The sequence below is a fragment of the Argiope bruennichi genome, chromosome 3 (genome assembly GCF_947563725.1).
Source record: "Argiope bruennichi chromosome 3, qqArgBrue1.1, whole genome shotgun sequence".
Classification (NCBI taxonomy): Eukaryota; Metazoa; Arthropoda; class Arachnida; order Araneae; family Araneidae; genus Argiope; species Argiope bruennichi.
The window spans coordinates 37817191-37841452 of record NC_079153.1 but is presented as its reverse complement, the minus strand read 5'-3'; the positions used below and the strand labels follow the sequence as shown (position 1 = coordinate 37841452).

Below are 24262 nucleotides of genomic sequence, written 5' to 3'. Positions count from 1 at the left end.
GTATGACGACAATATTTTTTTTATATAATCACAACATTAAAAAAATGTACGTACAATTCAAAGAATATAAAATGGAATATAATTAGATGAAGTGAATCTGATAAAGTGATCACTGAGACTACAGCACTGTCACTATAACCACGTTGATGGTTATCAAGAAAGAATATACTAAAGTGGCAATTTATCAAGTCATAATTATTCTTAAATAGTTAAAACCATCAAAAACAGATAATAAATATTAACTGGCTAATAGTATTTGATAGCTCCGGAAAAGTATCATTTTAAGTATTTATGAAAATTAAAATTAGGGTAATAGCATAGTAGCCTTAGAAAAAAAAAACAATAAAGCATAAAGTAACATGAATTATTAATAATATCACATCGGATAGTACATCCATCCCCAAAATATATGCAAATGTTACATATAATTTAACCATCATAATGAAAATCTATTAGGGAAATAGAACATAATGAAAATTATTATATCAAGTGAAATTATAGAGAAGCTCCTTTTATAAAGAACGATAAACGATTTTTAAAATGAAATTTGTTGAGAATGACGGATTATGAATATACGTAACAAATAGAAATAAAATTATATAATTTCAAATTGTAATAGATGACACAGTCCAAAAGAAATAAATAAAGGTCAGATTTCTAATAATAATAAGACACTAAATTCTATAAAAAGGAAAACCTAAGCTTGTGGAAGAAAATCGAAAGATTAACGACGTACATATATATGAAGTAAACATGAAATGGAAATTTTTAATAGGAAAAAAGCTTTTATAAACTCACATATAATGCTTACAATAAACAAATATAACACAAGATTTTTATAAAGAAAAATTTTGAGATATTCTTAATGAATGGCGAAAATTTAAATGAATATAATTTATATACATATTTATAGAGAGCAAAATAAAGCACGTCCAAAGATCCGTGTTTGATTGTAGACATATAGTAGCGAGCCAACTACAGCGATGGCTTCTAATTTCCTATTCACAATGAAATTATTCCTTGTTCAAACAAACAAACGAAAAAAAAATACTAATCGCCTCTGTTTTGAATGAACTAATCTCATTTTTTTAAAACCAGAAATACTAAGTGGATAAGGCACTATCCATTTATATAATTTAAGAAATAATAATACAGAGAATTATCTTTATTTACATTTAATTTTCATTTGAATTATAACATATAACCGTTCATCAATCAGATGTAAAAAAAATGAAAAATGAGTTTTAATTCATTTGTAAACAAATCTACATTTTCAAAAATTAACGTTTAAGGATACTTGGAAAACGAATTCATTTTTTATTACTCGAATTATTATGGTTCATAAAAACTAGTCTTTAAAAATCTTAAACTAATTATTTAAAAATGGATCATTTTAAGGAAAAAAAAATCTGTTTTTAAACATATTTAGTCAAATAAATAATAACGTATCTAGTAAATAGCCCAGAAAGCCCCCCCCCCCCCAAAAAAAAACATATTTCAGGATGGAAATGTGTTTTTAAAGCCTTAAAAAATAAATTATGAAACTTAAATACAAGAAAAAAAATTTAAAAATCATTAGTTTTTTAATGATTTTTTTAATTTAAAATAAAGAGTAAAGTTTCGAACATCAGTCACCTTTTAATTCCTTTATTTTCAGAAATCAGTCAGAACTCTTAAATAAAAAATTTTTAAAATTTATTATGGGTCTATAATTAAATAAGACTCATAAATTGCAACAATTAATGTCATAAAATTTAGCATGCTATATTTATTTAACTTATTAAACAAGTCAAACATATATATATATATTGATATTAGTAAATATAGCATGTAGTCCATTGTTATATTTATAGAAAAACACAGAAAATGGCGCTCTAACCAACTATCAAGTAAGTCGGTAATGGACAAACATCTTTTTAAAGATGGAAAAATAATAAATAAATAAAAAAACAGGCGGAAAATTTATTATAAAATTCAATATGGGCAAAAAGTCATTAAATAATTTTAATACTAAATCCGTGAAGTACTACGATTGCAATTCTATAAACCACATTTCATTAAAAATTTAACGTTTAAGCTTTCATATTTCTATACTATTATTTCAAAATATATACTTAAATAGTAACAATAGACTTTGTTTTTTTATTTCCATGGTTCTATTATTATTTCAAACTGAATGGAATTAATAACTGGGTCATAGTTTTTCTCCTCATGGACTTAAGTTGATTTTTATTTTACTGCAATTCATGTTTTTTCATTCATAAATAAAATTAATCATAAAATGAATATAAAAAGAGTTGTTTACAACTAAATAAAATAAGTAATTTTTCAGCACAACCATCATATTTCAAGAATAAAATTAAAATTTCATCAGAAACCACACACACAAAAAAAAATGCATTATAAAACAAATTATGCATCTTAATAAATGATTTTGGAAATTCATCACATCGAAAGTCAAAACTTCAATCTAAAATTCAACTAAAAATATAAAATGCAAGATTAACAATTCAGTGTATGGTTATAATAGAATTGCCATCAAAACTTCCTACCTGATGCTACAGCCATTCCATAGTTCTAAGAGAACTCACTTGGGAACAACCTATTCGTACCTCACTCAAAATGCAACTCAGGAGCATTGCGTAACATCTCCGAATCTACCACAGATAGCCCTCCCCATCCCATTTGAAATCGCCCCCCCCCTCAAATTCACTTTCTTCAAGACTAACCGGGTGCAGAGGAGGAGGGGGACCTAAGAAAAGACACCTCAGCCTAGTTTGGTACCTGTGCGCCATTCTACAGGTACTATTTAATCCCCCAGTAAACCCCCCCTTCCAAATAAAGCCCCTCACTGCAGGGGAGAGGGAGGAATGAATAGTTAACAGCACTTTGTGGGACCAGGGTAGACGCAGGAGGGTGAGGGGGTAGTAATATTAAAGATCCACAAGAAGTAAATGATGTGAAGTGTAATATTAAGCAAATCAAAATGATTATGACAGGGATAATTTGTATTTTATTGTTCTTTATAATAGGGATTAGAAGAGCAATAATGATCTAAAAAAATGAAAAAAAAAAAAAAAAAAAATAGCGACAAATTGGAGAATATTATTATACATATATTTTCATACATCATACATATATTTATTATATTCAGTGTTGAAGGAAAAAAATTAAGAAGTGAAATATCAAATAAATGGGTAACAAATTGGTTGTTTTCCAAATACTGAAAGAAATATTCGTAATACGCTTTTTATTGAGGTCTAAATCATTTGAGGATAATCAAACATATTCAGTTTCACTCATGCATTGCGAATATATAATTTAATATGATCTAAAAAGCGTTTTCATACATTTTGCTTCACTAAAAAACAGGAAAAAATTAAATGAAAGATTTTACTTTAGTACTTTGATACTGTTTAGCATAATTACAGAAAATGGTATGTACAGATTTCTTCATAATTCTGCTGTTTTAAGAGCTAGAGTAGCATAACAGCATTTCATATTTTAAGATTTCGCAAGAAGGTTATATTTAAACAGATATTTAATGCATCAAACATAGAGATAATAAGTACAATTTTTGGTGCTGCAGTTGAAAAGTTTATAAATGATATGGGCAAATCCTGCATATTAGGTTTAGTATTTCTAATACAAAAAAAAAAAAAAAAAAAAAAAAACCTACACTTATTCCTTAATATGATTTTAAGTAGCACATTTTCTGCCTCAAATATGAATTTCATTAAATAACGTGAAAGGTTTTCAATTTATTTTTAACATCCATTTACTGAAATATGTTTAAGAGCATTCAGTATCTATTTTTGACTCTTCTTTTCTTCATAATATAACATTTACCCTTAGTAAAGTGAGTTTCATGCTATGATTACCAATCACATCAGCTTTTTATAATTTTTTTCCCTCAAAAAAATCTCATTTTTGAATTAATAAAGGATATCTTTGAGCAGATGGTACTTGTCACGTTTTTTTAAGAAATTAGAGAAATAAATAATGCATTTTACATTTATTTTTCATTTCATATAAATAACATATACAAAGCTCATAATAATACGAACAAAAATAATAATAAATAATAATAAAAATAAGAATAAATAAATAAAATTAAAATCATGTATGTAAAAAGATTGACATTGCTTATTAGATGTCTATATCACATTTATAAAAAAAAAAATCTTAGTACCTTACTTCAAAAAGTCAATCTAGTATTAATTTTTTAAAAAATTATTAATAAAATGAAATCATTAAAAATTAATCTATTAACAAATTATTACTATTATTAATTAAAAAAGAGGAAAAAAGCATTTAAGAAAAACACATTTGCTTCTAAATTTCTTGTACATGATTAAAAAAATATTGCGTGTTAAAAAAACAATTATATGTTTGATGTATTTATAATTCTTCATTTTGAGAAATATTTATATTAATTATACATAATGAAAGATGCCTGAGGGCAAAAAGAAAAAATCATGACTAAAACTATATGAAATAGTTAGTGATTCCATAAAATCATAGGTAGGAATATAAAATTACTAATCTTACGGTCTCAAAGAAAGATAACTAAGTCATTTTTCTAATATTCATTCATGTTTAAGCTTATAGGTGAATAAAAAGAGGAAATTTCATTTTTCAAAAGGACAAAAATTAATAAAAGGATTTCATTTCAAATCAAGTTCCTTTCAAGGATCTGACTGATATATCGTAAAAAAATGGATTAATAAAAAAAAAAATGAGCAAAAAAAAAATGCACAAGCAGAATTTCTATTCATTCCTTCATTATTCACAGAAATATCGCTGGAAGGGTTGATACTTAATATACTCAAGGTACTAATTCTAAATTTTACTGAGATTAACATTGCATAAAATTAATATATTCAATTTTTTTAATGGCATAAATACAAGTATTTATGTCTCTAGTTTTGAATAACTACTGTCAGTAATAATAAAAGTTAAAAGATACTAATTCTACTCGAGGTACTGATTTTAAATTCTATTCAGATTAACATTCCATAAAATTATTATATACAATTTTTTTGAATGTCATAAATACAAGTACTTATATCACAAATTTTGAATAACTATTTTCCACAAAAATAATAATTAAAAAAAAATCGAGATAATAATAATTAAAAAAATCGAAACTTTCTTTCTAAATATATTTACATTTATACCGTACGGAATAAAATATAATACTTAAATTTGTATGAAACATATTATTTTCCCCCTTCAAATATCTGTGGGATTGAGAGAGATCAAGTTATATATTTTTACTAAAAAATACAGAACTCATATTTTAAGCGCCGAATGGTAACTTCATTTATTTTAGTGTACCTAGCATTTTCATTAAAATACAACAGGAAGAAACATGTTCTGTTAATACTGTTTCATTACGAATGTCTTTGTTCCGGTTTTATGATAAGGCAAGGTCATCAATCTATTGTTGTCAGCAGAATATCTTCCTTCAGTGGCAATATGCATCTAAAATAGAAAAAGAAAATTATATAATTTCATAAATTTTTTCTGTATATTTTTCAAATTAATTATAAAAGTATATATTAAATTCACTAATGATAGCAAGATCTATAAGAATTAGAAATTACATTTTGGCGATGATTTTCAGGTTAAATAACAACTGGTTGTGGTTAAATTACAAGCAAATGGTATGGTAGCAAATGATAATGATTTAAAACGCTGATATCGATAGCAAATATTCCAATTTATTTCAATTGTAAAAAAAAAACAAAAAAAAAAAAAAACAAGCAAGTTATTTCAGATAAAAATAAAACAAAATAGAAAATTTATTATAAAGTACAAATATAAACTTTTGTAATAACACCTTATATAACGTCCACTAAAGCTCATTGATTTATTTTAGAATTTATTTGGGGTTTCAGCTTAAAAAAAAAGACATTAAAGAAAGGGAAACACTATATAATTAAAAAAATGACTAAATATTAAAATAACTGCTATATAATATCTTTTACTTAATACATTTAACTTATTAAAAGTTTTTAAATGATAGTATAATTAATAGAAATCATATATTCCGGAATGATTTCACCACGGTAATTATCTAACAGGTACTTTGTAATAAAAATGAAATGTTTTGAACCTGTTAAAAACGGAATAATTCGCAGAATGTGAATATCAGTTCATGGGGGGGGGGGAAGGAAAATAAACAAGAAAAAATTTGGAAAAAAAAATAAAGAAAGAACAAAAGAAAGGTAAGAAATTGCCTATGTTGCAAAAATCACATCCTTAAAAATAGGGCACACACATATTAATATTTTTACAAATATTTTGATATGAAATACTGAATTTCCATTGGAAAAGATGATGATGTACTACAACTCAATAAAAGAGTACTTGACTGTGAGAAAATGGTAATGTAGAAACTGTGTTCAGTTTTAAAAGAAATTAAAAATGAAGAAATAATAATAAAAAAATAGACGCAATGACATCTTTTGAAAATTCTTTAAGTTTTCTATGGCAAAGTAATCTTATATTTAAGAACAAACTTTTAACCTTTGTACCAAATCAACCCCTTGGCTACGTGACTTGAGAAAAAAAAAAATGTAAACAGAAGTTTCTCCAGAAATAGGGCAGTGGGGTTAAGGGAGGGAGGAAAAAAAAAACACCACAAATACATTCTAGCGTAACTAACATTCTGAAAGGATGGAAACGTCTTACACTATTAAACGTGCATTTTTTCTTCAAGACGTTCTTCAGAGTGGGAAGGGGACGAGTGAAAAAGGGAGAGGGGGCAAAGGAGAAGTTTTCATACCCCTCTAAATGCGGAGCAGTGAAAGTTCTGCCGTCACACACATAGAAAAAAAATACTACTGGGACCTCTGCACCCCCCTTCCAGTAAGAAACTAAATAAAACCTACTCGTTTCACACGTTGCGATACTAAGAAGTGAAAGGTGCCCTGTCCCTGTGTAGGCAGTTATAAAAAGTAGTGAAAAAAGGGGGGATGGATATTTTTTTAGACATCCTTAAGCCGTTAGCGAAAGTTTTCCCACGTTTTGTAACCTTGACTTACATTTTTTTAAGAATGTTCAATGTGGGACAGTGGGACATCTTAGGAACCTACTTACCCATATCCGTGAATAGGGGGCATTTTGTAGGGGGTGTATCATCTACAATACGGATGTAATCGTAAATAATCAGTTTTTTTTTTTTTATCATTAGAAGTACATTTATAATACCATCAAATAGTTAGATGCACAGAGAAAATATTTTATGTAAATCAAAATGTTTCAAAAAAGGCTATTGCCACGCACTATGACCTTGAGAATTTTTTGAAAGTCATATTTTTTGCCATGAATCGTCAAATATTTTATCACATTCTCTTCTTTTGATCTGAATCATTTGTTCAAAAGTTAATTATTTCAATCCTATTATTTTTGTAACAAAAATTGTGACGTTTTATCATTATACTTATTAGATAATATTGTACTTTGCGAGTTATTTAATTCAAATCTACGCTTTCTATATGTACAAATATTGTAAAAATTGCGAAGGTTCAAATTTTCAATATTCTGCATATTTAGCTATAGTTTTATTTGACATTTCCTTTTATTCCTTAATTTAAATATTTCTCAAGTATTTTCTTGCATTAATGAGTTTTCATTTCAACTATTTTTATTATTTTCAACTTATTTTATATCTGTTTACAATTTTTTTCATCATCGAGTTGGAAAACATGAATTTTTCAATTTGTCTATTTAAAAACTGAGTAAATGACAATGTGAGTATAAATTATCAGTTTTTGCAAATGATAAATTATTTAGTTTTCAAGTTGACGATGTATAAATTCTTAGAAGAAAAAAACAAGAAAACAAAAATCACGAAATGTGACTATTACATAAATAACGATATTTCTAGACATAAAAAAAACTTCTTCATGTAAATAACAAAGGCATCTTTTGAATGGTTGACTTTCAAACAAAGGGCTTACAAATTTTTGGATAAGTAACCATTCATTTATCAATTATTCAAAAACGTTACGTATCCAAATCTTTCAAGAATACTTTAACCAATATCAGATATTTACGGTACCATTAATAGTAGTGAAATATTACAGCAGCTTATTCTTATCTCAACAACATAAGTGCAGATCACCTCTCCAGTTCCAGACATGCAACAAAAGAAATGGCAAGAACAAAAGAAAACGAGACATAACACATCCGATATTCATTATCAAACTTTTACCTCGACGTTGAAGGACGGATGCTTGTCCATCAACTGTCAGACATTCGTCACAGAAGAAAGAAAGGGAAAAGAAAATAGAAATTTAAATCTCGAGAACAAGCAGATTCGGTTGGAATCATTACCAAAAATCCATTAAAAATGGCCAAAGGCAGGATATCGCTGGTAAACTACATTTGCCAGGACTTAGATGTTGCTTTTGATAAGACGTATTGAACTACTACTCGTCAATAAAAGTGCTTGTCAGGACCAAGTAAAAGTTATTTGGATCGCTCATACAAGTAAAAACATCACTATGGCCAATTATTCTGCCAATTATCCATCATTAAATCACTCCTAATGACATCCTAACATGTCCTAACATTTATTGTCGGTTCTTTATATTCAATCTGCTGAGATGGAAAATGCTCAAAGAGCCTAACCTTAATGCTTACCCCCTAGGGTGCGCCCCATGTTTTTTTTATTTGCTTTTTAAAGGCAAAACTTGCATGAATGGTTTCGTTTTTTAAGCCTTAGACAAGAGATGAATAAGCTAGACAGAACTTTAACTCATATATATATATATATATTGCTTTATAAGTTAAGATATTAAAATTTTTATGTTAACGTTTTTTTCCCCCCCTTTAAAAAATATCAATAATCACAGATAGAATCATCGAATTGCCTTGCATCGACAATTCAAAGTTAAATACGATAATGGATAGTGTAATTTCGAAACATTGCGTGCCAGAAATAAAATAAAAATGTTAAAATAAATGAAACCATTAGTAAGCAGAGGGTTGTTGAAATCCAAATCAAAATGCACAAGTACTTCAGGATGACCTTGAATTCAGGCATAAATATGAGACTTACTGACTTTGCTCGTTGAGAATTATAATAAAAATTTTCATTTTTCATTCAACAAAATTAACTTATTATCTCTGTTTGAAAAAATCTAACAGAAAGAATAATTTGCCATAATATGATAATGAATTATTTTCACACACAACAGTGAAATGTATGCAGTTACTATAATTTTCCGTTTTTGATTTTTGAAATGTGTTACGTCTTTTTTTTTTTTCTTCTTTATTTTTTAAAAAACAACATTAATAATATTTAGGACAAATGGTATAACTAATCTTAACAAATTGTATCAAATAATTATTTACACTTTAAAAAAATGTTACATAATTAAACAATGCTAAAACTTTATAAATGGCAAATTTTTTTTCCCACAATAATATTATAAATAATAAAAAATTTCAATTCAAGAATTTTTGTTTTGGAATTGCAATGATAATCATTAAAAAAAAACATTTTCCAACAAAGAGAGTTACATAAATTGATTCTTCCTTTCTTTGTTTTGATTTCTACATTCATGCTGGCTATAATTTATATGGGCAAAGTGTATACAATATTCAGACTTCTCGCTGAAAACTTATAAATGAAAACGCAAGACATAATTTTTTAGTAGATTTTTGTTTCAATTATCAAATTAATCAAAAATTCTCTTTAATAGAAAATGATATTCAAAAGATGCAAACAGAAAAAAATATGCAAATATCAAGAATGGTGCATAGTATGACACAGTCTACCAGAAGGAATCTAAGTTTGAAGAAGATTGGCGAATATTCGGAAACAACTCTCTCATTTAGATTAAGAAAAAATAATAATATGACATAAAATATCCAAATTTTATTCATTTTAAATTTAAAATTCCAAAAACATTAACGATTAAGGTGTACGTACACACTTGAAGATTTTTTTTTAAATTTTAACTTTAAAAATCCAGTTTTTTCACAGTAGGTTATTAATATATGTTTAAACTCATTTTAGTGAGAAAAAAACCATGTTACACTAATTATTAATTAATTAAATAATATTTAATGAGATAATAAGCCTATTTTTTGAAACATGATATCTTAAATTCTAATTTGTACAGACACACAATTCTAGTTGGAAATGATGCCTAATATTAGTCTTCATGTTGTCTGCCTCAAATAAGTTATAAAAATGTATAGTTTTTTTAAACAATTTTTTTCATCAACGATGAATAGAAAAAGCGAGATTTTTTCTGTAATTTTAACTTTTAAACAGCTATTAAAAATTTATTTCTATAAATATAATTTTGATGGAGGCACAAAACATCCGCTATTTCATACAGATTATTTTGATATATAAATAACTGTATTTGGTTGTTGAGTTATGTTATATTTCTTGTTGAGTTATGATGGTTTGAATGAAGTAACATAGTGGAAAAATATCATTCTTCATAAAATGAGTTTTAAAAAACACCGTAACCAGAGTAGTTTTTAATGAAAACTCCTCAAAGAAATATTTCGAATATTGACAACATCTTGGTATCGTTTGAAAGCTAAAGGATCAGAGAACATTATTAAGCAATAATATATATATATATATATATATATATATATATATATATATATATATATATATATATATATATATATATATATATATATATATATATATATATATATATATATATATATATATATATATATATATATATTGAACGATTTTCGAAGTTTCAAGTGTGTACATACACCTTAATAATATGAAAAAGAAATAAACAAATTGGGAGGAGGGGGCAAGTAGCAGATATAATACTTGCCAGCACAATAAGATATATTACAGATTCTGAGTTCAAAACTTATACAAATACACATAGATACAAATGTTGTTCGCAAAAAATGCAAACAGAAAATATATGCAAAGAACAAGAATGCTGCATAGTATGATACAGTCTAAAGACAGAATCTAAATTTGGAGAAGATTGACGAATATTCAAAAATGACTCTCGCATTTAGATTTACAAAATTATTAATATAACTTATGAAATATCCAGGTTTTATTCTGCCAAAATCTGTTAATTCTCAGAACATTCATGACGAATAATATAAAATAAATAAACAAATGGGGAAGTGGGGTAAAAAACAAAGATATATTAATTGCCACAGCAATGAAATATATCACGAATTCTGAATTCAAAACTTATAGAAATGCACATAGACAAAAAAAGTTCGGAATATGATTATGAAAATTCTATGATAAAATTTCCAAAATCAACCAATACTAAACAATTCAATGAATTTACAATGAGATTACATAGAAATTGATACCATTCCATAAAAATTTATTTTATATCCAACCGATATCTAATACTGCCACTCAGATGACATCTCCATGCACACTAAAACTGAACCATAAAAGAAAGATATTGAAAAAGAAAAAAAAAAAGAAAAAAAATCTATAAACAATAATGAAGAGCAAGGGGGGGGGAGGCTCCTCCTAACTCCCAATATGTAGCGTGACCCAATAATGTGGCCACTTACAGCATTTTGCCTAAAGTTTCGTCCAGCTTAATCACAATAGTATGGTAATGGATATCATTTCGAAAACAGGATGGGAGGACAGAAAAAAAAAAAAGAAACAATTCCACCAACACGGTATATTAAGATACATTTTTTATATAGTTTTATACAATAAGGTCTTGGTTTGGCTATATACGTGTAATTAATGTTTTTTCAGCACGCAGTGTTAGTTTGCCACTTGAAGGCCCATTCTTTGAAGGGTCCATTTTTAGCTATATCAGTTCATTTCCTTCCCACCCCCCTCCAACCTTCTAGGTGCTGCTGATGGTTTCCTGGACTGCCCCCCCCCCTCTTCATTTCATGCGGCAATCCGCCACAAAGGGACCATTGTAATTTGTTGCATTAACTAAGGAGGCCATCCGCACGCTATTTGCCATAAACAGTTAATTGAAGAAACGAAACGGACCATTCTCAAGTTGAAAATGAAATTGATGATTGCCGTGCGTAGTATGCACGGAAGAATAGAGCCACTGCATATTTATTACCCCTGCAAAAGCACTTTCATGTTCTGTTTCATCTATGCAATTGTTCGTAGGTGCATTTATTATCGTTCCAAAGGAAATAAAATTTACCATTTCTCATTTTGATTTAAGCTTTTTTAAAAAAATTGTCTCACATTGGTCAATAGCGGTTTAAGAATTGAAAATGTATAAATGAATTTAAAAAGTAAAATTTCGGTTTTTAATTCACACTGGATTCGACGAAATTTTTAAAGAAAAACAAGTTTATGATTGCTTAAAAAAATGTATTGACTTCAAATAAAATAACATGAGTATTAATTAAAACATTAAATTGCATTTACAGTTGAAAATAAATAGCCAAAGCCAATCCAATGAATTAATATGCAAATTATTTTAGCAGAAAATAAAGCGCAAAAGCACTTATTCAAAATAAGGTAATAAACAAAATGTCAGTTGCTGAAGTCTTCATTATTTAAAATATATTGCGATTTAAATGTGTGGAGATTCTGAAAATAGTTCTCTTGATTAAAAAAACAAAACATTGGAGGTAAATTTCTTGTTTTGCCATGATTATGATGACAAACTAAAATTATAAGCAAAATATAAGAAAGGAATTTTAATTAATAATTCGGCAATATGAATTCAAATTAAATTTTTTATTATTTTATATTGATATATTATTTGTATGTAGGTTTGATATATTTCAGTTACATTAAAGAAGCTAATAAAATTGATTATCATGAGATATCAATATCAACTCATATTGATTATTAACTCATATACTCAATATGAGTAGCGCATGGATAATTACTAATAATAAAATGATACTAATATGATATTAAATCTTTTCTACTGGATGAGAGGTATAAAAATAGGAATTATTTTAAAATTTATGATTTCTTAATCTATATCTATACTTATAATAAAGCTCAATGTGTGTGTGTGTGTGTGTGTGTGTTGGCGCTCTACAGGCCAGACCGTTTGACATACAGCTACCAAATTTGGTACATGTATACCTTGGAGGTTGGGAATGTGCACCTGGGGTTTCTTTTTTCAAAATTTTAATTAGAATTTTAATTATTAATTAAAAACTAACTTTCCCGCCAAAAAATCTTCCATTTTCCCCACCGCCAACTTTTCCGCCAAAAAAATCTTCCATTATCCCCAGCGCCAAACGAGAAAGGCTTCAGTTTTTTTTTCTCCCAACAGTAATGAGGCTAGGGTTAAAATTTTTCGCCGGATTATTTCAATCGGTTCTGTTTATTTTCTTAATGTTTGATGCATTTAAAATTAAACATTGTTAATGAACCAATCTTTCAGATTCATTCTGAAGTACTTTTGAATTAAAATAAAACAGAATAAAGGAAATTAAAAATTTCTAATCCGCATAGCGTTACCCCAACTGGCGTAGAAAAAATCACGTATTTGCGTTACGTAACCGGCGAAGAAAATTCACGCATGCGCATTCTGTTCTGACTGTTGCCATGACAACGTTATCAATGGATGATTTCAATTATTTTTGGGTTAGTTGCATGCTTTTGTAAGTAAATTGTATTTATGTTAGTTATATATTTTTTGTATATGCTTATAGTTTTAAGTACATCGTTTTTTAAGTAGTTTTTTTTAAAACCTGTTTTCAACCGTTTATTTTAAACGATTCGTTTTATTTTCTTAGTGTTTGATGCATTTAAATTTAAACATTGTTAATTAATTGATCTGCTCATAATGAATCTAAGAAAATTTTGTTGACCAACTCTTGAGATATTACATAAATTAAAAAAGATATTCTTTAGTGCCCATAAAGTTTAAACGCTGAGTGACTCTATTTTCAGTAATCAGATTATAAAAAAATGCTTTGTTTCAGTAAAAAATATTATTATATTAATTGAAGATAAATTCTTTCCACTTTAATTTAAAGCATAAATTCTACCGTTTTCAACCGTTTATTTTAAACGATTCGTTTTATTTTCTTAATGTTTGATGCATTTAAATTTAAACATTGTTAATTAATCGATCTGCTCATAATGAATCTAAGAAAATTTTGTTGACCAACTCTTGAGATATTACATAAATTTAAAAAGATATTCTTTAGTGCCCATAAAATTTAAACGCTGAGTGACTCTATTTTCAGTAATCAGGTTATAAAAAAATGCTTTGTTTCAGTAAAAAATATTATTATATTAATTGAAGATAAATTCTTTCCACTTTAATTTAAAGCATAAATTCTACGGGTGCTAACAGAAAATGAGAGAGATACATATTACGTTATGACTGAAGGCCTTTATGATATTATGAATGAATTATATGATAATCAAAATTTGAAGTTTTAAAATATTTTGATGAAGAAGCTATTAAAGTAGAAATTGCATAAAATATTTAATTATTAAAATTTTAACGAACATTAAGATTGGCGAACCCGCTGGTCGCCAAAGGCGGCTAGTGTATGTATAAAATGAAAACCACAAAGAATTATAAATAATTATATCAAATATGAAATTCCTAAATAATCATTGTAATTCATAAAATATCAATAAATAATACGATACCTAACAATAACGAAAATTAGGAATATAAATAAAATATTAAATAAATGGCAAATGAAATTTTTAAGATCAAATTTTAAAAATAATTTCTAATATAAAATTCATAAATAATCATTGTAATTCATAAAATATCAATAAATAATTCAATGTCGAACAATAAATAACTGAAATTAGGAATATATTAAATAAATGGTGATTGAAATTCTTAAAATCAAAATTAATTTAATCCAAAATAAAATAAAATAATTTAACCCAAAGTAAAATAAAATAGTTTGACACAAAGTAAAATAAAGTAGTTTAACCCAAAGTAAAATAGATTTTAATCAAAAATAAAGTAATGTAGAATAGATAATTATCTCCCCTTAGATAATTATTACTTAAAAAATTAAATGAAAGTTTAATCATTCTGATGCTTTAATACATTATAGCCTTGGTGAATTTAATAAAGCAAAAATAAAATAATAAATACAAAAGAAAAAATTGGGAAGGAATTGAAATTTTTTATTTTATCAAGAACTTATATACGCTCTGCAGGAATTGTTTATTTATCGATTTTAAAATAACTGATTAGAACTTCTTTTGCAAGGCAGATGTTTTTCATCATGCATGTCAATAGCACTTTGTTCTAGCTGACACAAGATTTAATTTGAAACACAAATAAGTAAAAGATGAATTGTTTTTATACATGAGCAGCCACAATAAGTATTCACGACGGGTTATGGCAACGAACACTGCATTCGTTTATACGAATTTGAAGTGGTTCTCTTTGAATGAATAAAAATAAAAGAAAAACTCGCACGTATCTGATTTATTTCAAACAAATCAGATTGAGTTGGCAAGAATACAAAAATAACATTTTAAATATGCCATTCTATATGATGTGTAAAATGCAAATGACTGGCATTTTAAACAAGTGCCAGTTAGTTCACTGCCTATTAATAACTGCAGTAATTGATATTTCTACTAAAGTGTCATCATTAGCGATAGCAAACTATTCTTTGGTTATTTCGTTATCTTTTAATTCATTGATGATTATATCAAATAATATATTTATAGAACTGCGATCATAAGTGATTTAGAAGCTAGAAATTTTGTTGGCGATCAACAAAGTGTGCGAATTTATGTCTTGATAATATTATACCATTTATATATTTTAATTTGCTATAAGCAGAATTTATTAGGCTTTGTTTTTTATTTTGTTACAATAAAAATATAACTAAATTATTAAAATTGGCTGCCATTATTGCAATTTTAAATGGAATAAGTATTCAGGTATAGAATATTGCTTGTTGAGAATCTGAGATCTTGATTCTTAATCGCTTTTTTACGTTTTCGTTTTATAATTTATTTATAAATTCCACCACAAGCCAAGCTTGTAATTATAATAATTATTTTGCTGAAGGAAGCAAAAACTGAAAAAAATTTTGACTGAAAAATGCCAATAGAAAAAAACATGTGCCTTTTTTTTCAGTGCAACGATATTTTTCGTTTGAATAAATTTCATCTTATCTGTTACTATTCATAAAATAGTTTATTTTTTTCAATCAAATTTTGCAAGTGCTTTCAATAAATTTAAATTCGTCTAAAACTTTGAATTTTTACATAAGCATCGACTAAGATATGAATTACAACGGTCTACATTACTTTTTATGATGCTAACACAAGTTTTATTTCATTTTGATTGTAAGCAAATATTCATCCGATTTTCTAAAAATATAAAATTATTCGTAGAAATTAAATACTTTGGAGTAACTATAATTTCGACGAATAAAGCCATCTTTAATTAAAGAAGTTATAAGTGAACCATAAAAATTGCTAATGAGTCATTAATAAATTATTTTTAAAACTTTCCATAAGTCATTTGGAGATAATAAAAATATATATTCTAAAGAAATTAATGATGTTAATTAAAGAATTTATTAAACTGAAAATAATACATTTTTATAGATCCAGATAGACATAACATATTCATATTTTTGCGAAAATGGAATTATTTCAATAGTCTATATAATTTTAACTTAATTTGCAAATAATACACTAATTATTTTACTGATTCTCTAACTATATTGCTTATTAATCAGTGATAATTAAATTGCACCATATATCTGCCTCTTTTTCTTAAAATTGTCCGAACTGCAAGCAGTAAATATTCAGCAAGGGAGAAAAAAACTAGCAAATAATGGCTGGGAATCAAACAAAATCGTGATTGCAAGCCAGTATAGTTATTTCGTAACAATTCATTTATTAGTTAGTTCGTGTTTTGTTTAAAGCGAATAAAAATCACAAGCAATATATATGTCTGATGATGGAATATGATAATTAGGCTTAACATGAATGAAAATAAAACGTGGTGATTTTTTTTAGCAGAAGATAGCTAAGCCTATATTGAACAACCTTTAAAAAACACACATCTTTTTTTCAGTATTTTAAAGTAAGAAAAACATTTATGAATTAATTAATGAATGAGCCACTTCAGTTTCTGTGAATCGAAGAAAATTATTGATACCACTGATCATGCTCAAAGGACTGGTACTTTCTCAGTTTATAACATTCTTTCGCCTGATCTAAACCAATGGAGGGCACATTCAGCTGACATTCATCACATGTGCAATTACTAATAATGAAAGTCAGTCGTGCATCGAACCATTAAGAAAAGTGGCAACGAAAAGATATATATATATATATAAAACTATATGGAATTGCTATGGTGTATTATGGAATGATATTTTTTTTCCTTCCTTTCATTTTGGAAATAAACAATAAAAAAACGATACGGCTGGACCGAAAAAAATGTTCTCTTTCTACCCTCGGGTTGTCCTTGTCCAGTAATGACAGGGTACAGTACAATGATTTATAATAGCTGACCCACAGGTGCCTTAATGAAATTAAAGATATCAGAAGCTATGATGAATGTTTGCCTCAATACCTCGCAAAACGAGAAACAATATGACAGTAATGCATTGGGGGCTGTTGCCATTACAACATACCGCGCACTCATTTTCCTTTCTTTTCTTTTTTTTTTTTTTGCTTTTCTCCTTTTTTCCCTTTTCTTTTTTTAGAGACTACTTCCATGATGAAGAAGATACCTTTAATTTTAAGCTTCTCTGACTTTCATTAGGTAATTACTTTTTTTTTTTACGTCAAACACCAGTGTGATGATTTCTTCGCTAATTATTCAGTTGACCAACCATTTGAGACTAGGCGTTTTAATGAAAAGGTATTTTAAACAACACTTACTGAAATGAATCCTGATTCGCAGATATTTAGATAATTAAAAGCTCGTGTGATTTTATGAGTGTATAGCGAATTTAACCATGGGTTGTTAAGTTTTACTCTAACATCCTGGGATATAAAATATTATGAAAATGATGACATTATCAAATTTTCTACTATATAAGAGTCCGTGATTAATGAACTTGAGGATTTAAAATTATAATGTAGTATTAGTTTCTGTCTTTGTGACTTAAGTTGCTACAAAAAGAAAGGTAATAAAAAATTATAAATTATTGCTATAATAAGTGGCTTCGGAAAGAACTGTTGCAATACATTTTCTGATGCTTTATTCATTTGAAATATATGGGGAAAAGAAACATAAAATTAACTTTTAGCTGATTTATTAATTCTTTTTGGCGGAGGCGAATTCAATAGGATAAAAAATAATGTTTATGTATAAACTGAATGGCTTTCATTAATACAAAATGTTGTATGATATCGCAGCCATGTTGTTTGTCATTATCTGCACAAAGTGCTATAGACATTGTAAGAATATTGCAAAACATTTTGCGCTAATGTTTCTTTTAATTATCTGTCTATTTATATAAATATTTATCAAGAAATAGCATACTGAAGCTTTTATTTAGTTATTTTTCGAGCTGTAAATTTCAGCAAATATAATTTTAATAAGTAACTAATGCACGTTAAATATGATCATAATAACTGCTTGCAAATTCATAAATCTAGAAAGCTGAAAATAAGCATCGAGAAGTTTTTACAAAGGAATCGTAAGAGCTTTCTTAGTTTTCATGCAAGCATACAAAGAGACTTGTCAAAAGCACTAAGGATTTCAGTATTTTAGGGTTTCTCTTTAATTTTTTGTTTTTGTTTTTGTTTCGTAACCGATCAAGAAGAAAATATCGCAAGATTAATTAAATTATTAAGCCTCGTATTACGAGACGGCTCAGAGAGGAAATACCTAGCATAATTAGTAAAAAATCTCGCAAATATAAATTGTTATAAAAAGCTATTTGAAGTTTTAGCTTATAATATTTTTTTCACTGCGTTCCAATAGCACAAAAAAATTCAATAAAATTTCTAATAAAAATTTTGATAATTTTAACAAAATGATGTATATAAATTTTACTTATAATTATCAGCTTTAATATGGATTTATAACCGAACGTTAAATTATCTGATGTGTGTATAAGTTTCTTCAAGTTATCAGTTTTGTTTTAATTTTTTTCCATGCACGACACCAACTTTGATAACGCTCATGAAATAGAACTAATATTTGAAACATGTAACAATTCTCATAGTTGATATTATGGAAAAATGTATTTGAATAACAAAAATTAATAGATAATTTTGGATATAAATTAACACTGAAACTTCAATTAAATTATTAAAATCAAGTTTTATATTCCACACAATTAATTGCATCTGAAGCTCATAAATTTATATATACCAATATGGCATTTAGAGCTATTTCTCTGAATGTAATCCTTTATAAAATTAATGTAAATAAGAAAGACTTTCATATAAAGATGCAATATTCGAGTAATGCTATTTATCTCTTCCATTTCGGAATTTTAAAAAAAAATGGCTTCAGTGACTATTTAATAAAAGATTTTTTTTTTTTTTTTGCAAATTTTTTAGCTTTCCACTTTGCTTTGGAAAAATGTATTAGCATTGAAGTGCGGTTCAATTACCTCTATCGTCCATCACTTCAAAAAAGGATGTATTTCATGATGATCATACAAGTATTTCATACGTATATGATAGGCGTATCCAACAGACACAAGGACGAATAGCTATTGAGACTCGTAATTCGATCATTAAAGTACCTGACATCAAAAAATAAAACCGAAACAGCAACTGAATTTCTATGAATAAATCTATTTTTTACCACATAAAACTCCTGACCTCCCGAATAACTTTTTCAGTTTGTCGTACTTTTTCAGATGTCATTGTTATTTTGTTTTTTACATTCTTTTTGCAGCGCACACATGGTCACGTCCTGTTGGATGGCATGACATGTTTATAGATCTACGAGAAAAGCTGTTATTGGAAGACTGAACTGTCCTTAGTACCTCCAGACTCATAATATTTCAAAGAAATATATGAAAAATAACCCTAGCAGAGCAATTTCGAAATGCCAATTTATGTGGAAATTTTTTTTGCACGCGACGAGCAGAAGTATTTTAGGATGAATATATATAACAGAGCAAATGTGTGTGTACAGTTAAAGTTCTCCAGGATGACAGATATAACCTAGAAAAGGGCATTAGTTTCTAAGCGAACTGCGTCGCCGAATATAAAGATTCGCATTTAGAACAAAATTTGAAAGCTTTAAAAACAAAATGAATTGAGTTCTACTGTGAAAAAATGGACTAGAATTACTCGTAGTAGAAACTCTTATTTACTCATACTATTAGGAAATTCAAAATAATGTTATATTATTGTTATATTTAACACTAGAATTACCGGTGTTGAATATATACCTAGTTTTAAAATACCCATCATTTTGATTGTCAAGGCTTTCATTGTTACTTTTAGCTTAGTTTATGTAAAAATAAAATATAATTTAACAAAAGCAACATTTCGTATGATAATTCATTAATTGTCAATAAAAAAACCCAGGAAAAATAGTTTGTAGTAGAACAAAATGAATAGAATTCTAGAGTGAAAAAATGGGCTAGAATTACTCTTAGTAGAAACTCTTATTTACTCATACTATTAGGAAATTCAGAATAATGTTATATTATTGTTATATTTAACACTAGAATTACCGGTGTTGAATATATACCTAGTTTTATCATACCCATCATTTTGATCGTCAAGGCTTTCATTGTTATGTTTGGCTAAGTTTATGTAAATAAAAAAATAAAGTTTAACAAAAGCAACATTTTTAATATCATAATTCATTAATTATAAAAAAAACCCCAAGAAAATAGTTTGTAATAGTACAAAATAAATAGAATTCTACAGAGAAAAAATGGTCTAGAATTGCTCGTAGTAGAAACTCTTATTTACTGATACTAATAGGAAATTCAGAAAAACGTTATCTTATTGTTATATTTAACACTTGAACTACCGATGTTATATAAATACCTGATTTTACCACACCCGACAAATTGACGGGTTTTTGACACCAAGGCTTTCATTTTTATTTTTGGCTCAGTTTATGTAAATAAAAGAATATAATTTAACAAAAGCAGCATTTAATATAATATTTCATTAATTATCAATAAGAAAACCCAAAGAAAGATAGTTTGTAGTAGTACAAAATGAATGGAATTCTACAGTGAAAAAGTGAGCTAGAATTACTCGTAGTAGAAATTCTTATTTACTCATACTAATAGGAAATTCAGAATAACATTATCTTATTGTTATATTTAACACTAAATTGACGGGTTTTTGATCATCAAGGCTTTCATTGTAACTTCTGGCTTAGTTTATGTAAATAAAAGAATATAGTTTAACAAAAACCATATTTAATATAATAATTCATTAATTATAAATAAAAAATCCAGTTTGTATTTGTATTTATAGAATATCCAGTTAGAGCTTTTAGTTCTAAACCGAATCATAATAATAATTAAAAAAAATGATCCCATTATAACGGTTGCCGAACACTTTGAATCAATCAATACAATTTCATATCAAAAATGCAATTCAAATTTTTACAGGAAATGTCTAAAAGCTATGTATAGATGAATGTAAGTACGTCTTGATGTCCATCATTGCATAAATGATCCATAAAATATTATAAATTTTGAAATTGCTAAAACCGTCATTTTGACGGGTCTTGGTATAAATAGGTATTGGTCATACTAATTATGAAAGTTAAAATGGTTGAATGGAAATTGAAAAGGAATATATAATTGTTCTTATATTTCATTAATCGTCATAAATTCTAAAACAATAGATAAATTATATCAAAATTTTTAAGCTTGAAATTTAAAACCCTTCAAAATGATGGTTTTGGTAATTCAAGTGTTAAAATAGTAATTTGTCATTTAAAGATAGGAAACATCAGCACTTAAAGCATTACATATTATCAGGTGTTTATGGTGACCAGTTTGTTTGCCAAAATTATTCATTACATAAAATTTCAATTGAACCTTTTATCGGTAACTTAGTTTTAATGGTTTACACAGCAAAGTGTTTTTAAATCTTAATAATTATAAACTGTTCTATCTTAAAATTCTGAGAGAGTTATTTTCATTGCGCTATACGCCTTTCTTATTTTCTATCAATCCATTTGAAATTTGAAGTTTAGTTTTAAAAAGTAAATGCTTGAACTTCAACTAATCTAGTAATATTTTTGATAAATCGAAGCATGTTTTTAAAAATGTGAAAGAAAGAAAAATCATTCAGCATTAAATTCTTGCATTTAATATAGAATAAATTTTATGAATCCCTTAATATATAAGAACATTATTCAAATCATTTCTCTATTTTAATAAAAAAAAATCAGTACATTACAATAAGTAAGCAAAACATCAAACTAAAAGACCAAAAATATAAAAGTATTTGAAATTCGCGAATTATTTTTTTAAAATTCGTAAATTAAAAGTTATTTGTAATTGAAATAGAATTCAACAATTCTATTAAAAGTATATTTTAAACAGAAACTTATTCAATATGGAAAAATTTCGAATTTTCATAGATTGATTGTCACCATTGGAAGGTAAAAACTTTTACCGTCAACAATAAAAATATTGCTACAAAATTTTTTTAAAGTTAATAAAATATAGACTAAAATAAATTTGCTGCTACAAATTTAGCATCGAAAAGAAATTTTTTTCAACTTTAAAAGTGTGTAAAAATTATTATTTGCGAAAGAATATTTTGGTAGTTATGGTGAAAAATGCACCCAAATTTTACTCAAATTTTCTATAAAAATTATATAGAAATCACCTCGAATTTCATATTGTCAAATTCCAAAGTATATATATGTATCGAATTTAGTATTTCTAGATCAAACGATGTAGTCTACAGAATGCAGACACATATGCTCACATTCTCCGTTTTATTAATAGAGATATAAATTAAGATATATAGCAGGATGGTTTTTGAACAATTTTCAATAATTTTTTCGCTATCACGGACACGATTAAAGGTAACAATTCCTTTAAAAATAATTACTTTTCTAAAATGCGCTGCTATGTTAAATACCGATTTTGCCCACAAATTCAAAATCTAGAAAATGTTGGCATGCATTAAAAAAGGTACTCGATACTCAAAGATTTAATACGTAATCTTACAAATTATTTCTATACTTAAGATACAGAATTACTTATTGAAATAAAGTTTGATATGAAATACTTAAAATATAAACGTGACAAGTAAAACTATTTGAGAGCCATTGAGAAATTATATTCTCCAATTTTATTAAAGTAAAAACTAAACTAATTCTGATGATCGAATATTTTCAGTAAATTCCTAGTAAATCAAAAATTCTAAGTAAAAATAAATTCTAGCAGAATACAGTTTTATATTTATATCTTTGTTGTATTCCAATACGAATTATATATGTAAATATCTCATCATTGCAATTTTCAAAAATTAAGATTCTTCTGTCATAATTTTGATAAGCTAACACAATTTTAAGCTAAAGAGATTCCATATATATATGTAATGATATTTTAAACTCTGATTTCATTTCTAATCAATTTCCAAAGTTTTGTCTTAATTTAGCCCATAGTAACTTCATTCTAAAATATTCTTTTATTTTTTTTATTCAATTCCTACTTAATTCAAGAGAAGCTTTGTAAAAATGCTGAATTGGCTAAAAACCTCACTTTCCCACACTCCGAGTGAAGGGACAAAATACCGCTGATGTGACAAATTCTTTTTTAAAATATCCCTGTGTTTCCCTTGTCTAGTCTGCGCGTGTAGTTAAAATTCCTATCGAAATCTCATTGTATATAAGCACTGTGGAGAAATATTTTTTCTATCAATATCCCTTGTTATATAAGACCAGGGATAAAATGTTCAAGAGCTTTTACCTCATTTCGCACTGCGTCGTTCTGTGTTGTGCGTGTGCTCGTCGCTGCTGCTTGTAGATAATGCGTGCTTCTCCGAGACAATAAAAGACGTCAAGAAATCGAAAGTCTCCACACACACACACACACACACACACACACACACACACACACACACACACACACACACACACACACACACACACACACACACACACACACACACACACACACACGCACGCACGCACGCACACACACGCACACACACATACACACACATATTGCATTAAATCATTGCTTACAAAAGAGCACTTATTTTAAATTTTAGAATACTTGATAGTAAATTATACCCATTTGCAGTACTATATTTCATTTCTTTTTGTATTTGCATATTATTTTTTATCTCCTATGTTTTACAGGTCGGAATATTATTGTATTGACAATAAACAGCCTGGAT

The 24262-nt window shown here is 27.0% G+C and overlaps 1 long non-coding RNA gene across 2 annotated transcripts in view; it reads right to left on the bottom strand.

Annotated features, from left to right (window-relative positions):
• Window positions 1-5300: 5300 nt before the first annotated feature.
• Window positions 5301-24262, bottom strand: part of LOC129963581 (uncharacterized) — a 195965-nt gene continuing 177003 nt past the window's right edge. For both annotated transcript variants that reach the window (XR_008783992.1, XR_008783991.1), the window contains one exon: window positions 5301-5487. This is a non-coding gene — a long non-coding RNA (uncharacterized LOC129963581). The remainder of the gene's footprint in view (window positions 5488-24262) is intronic.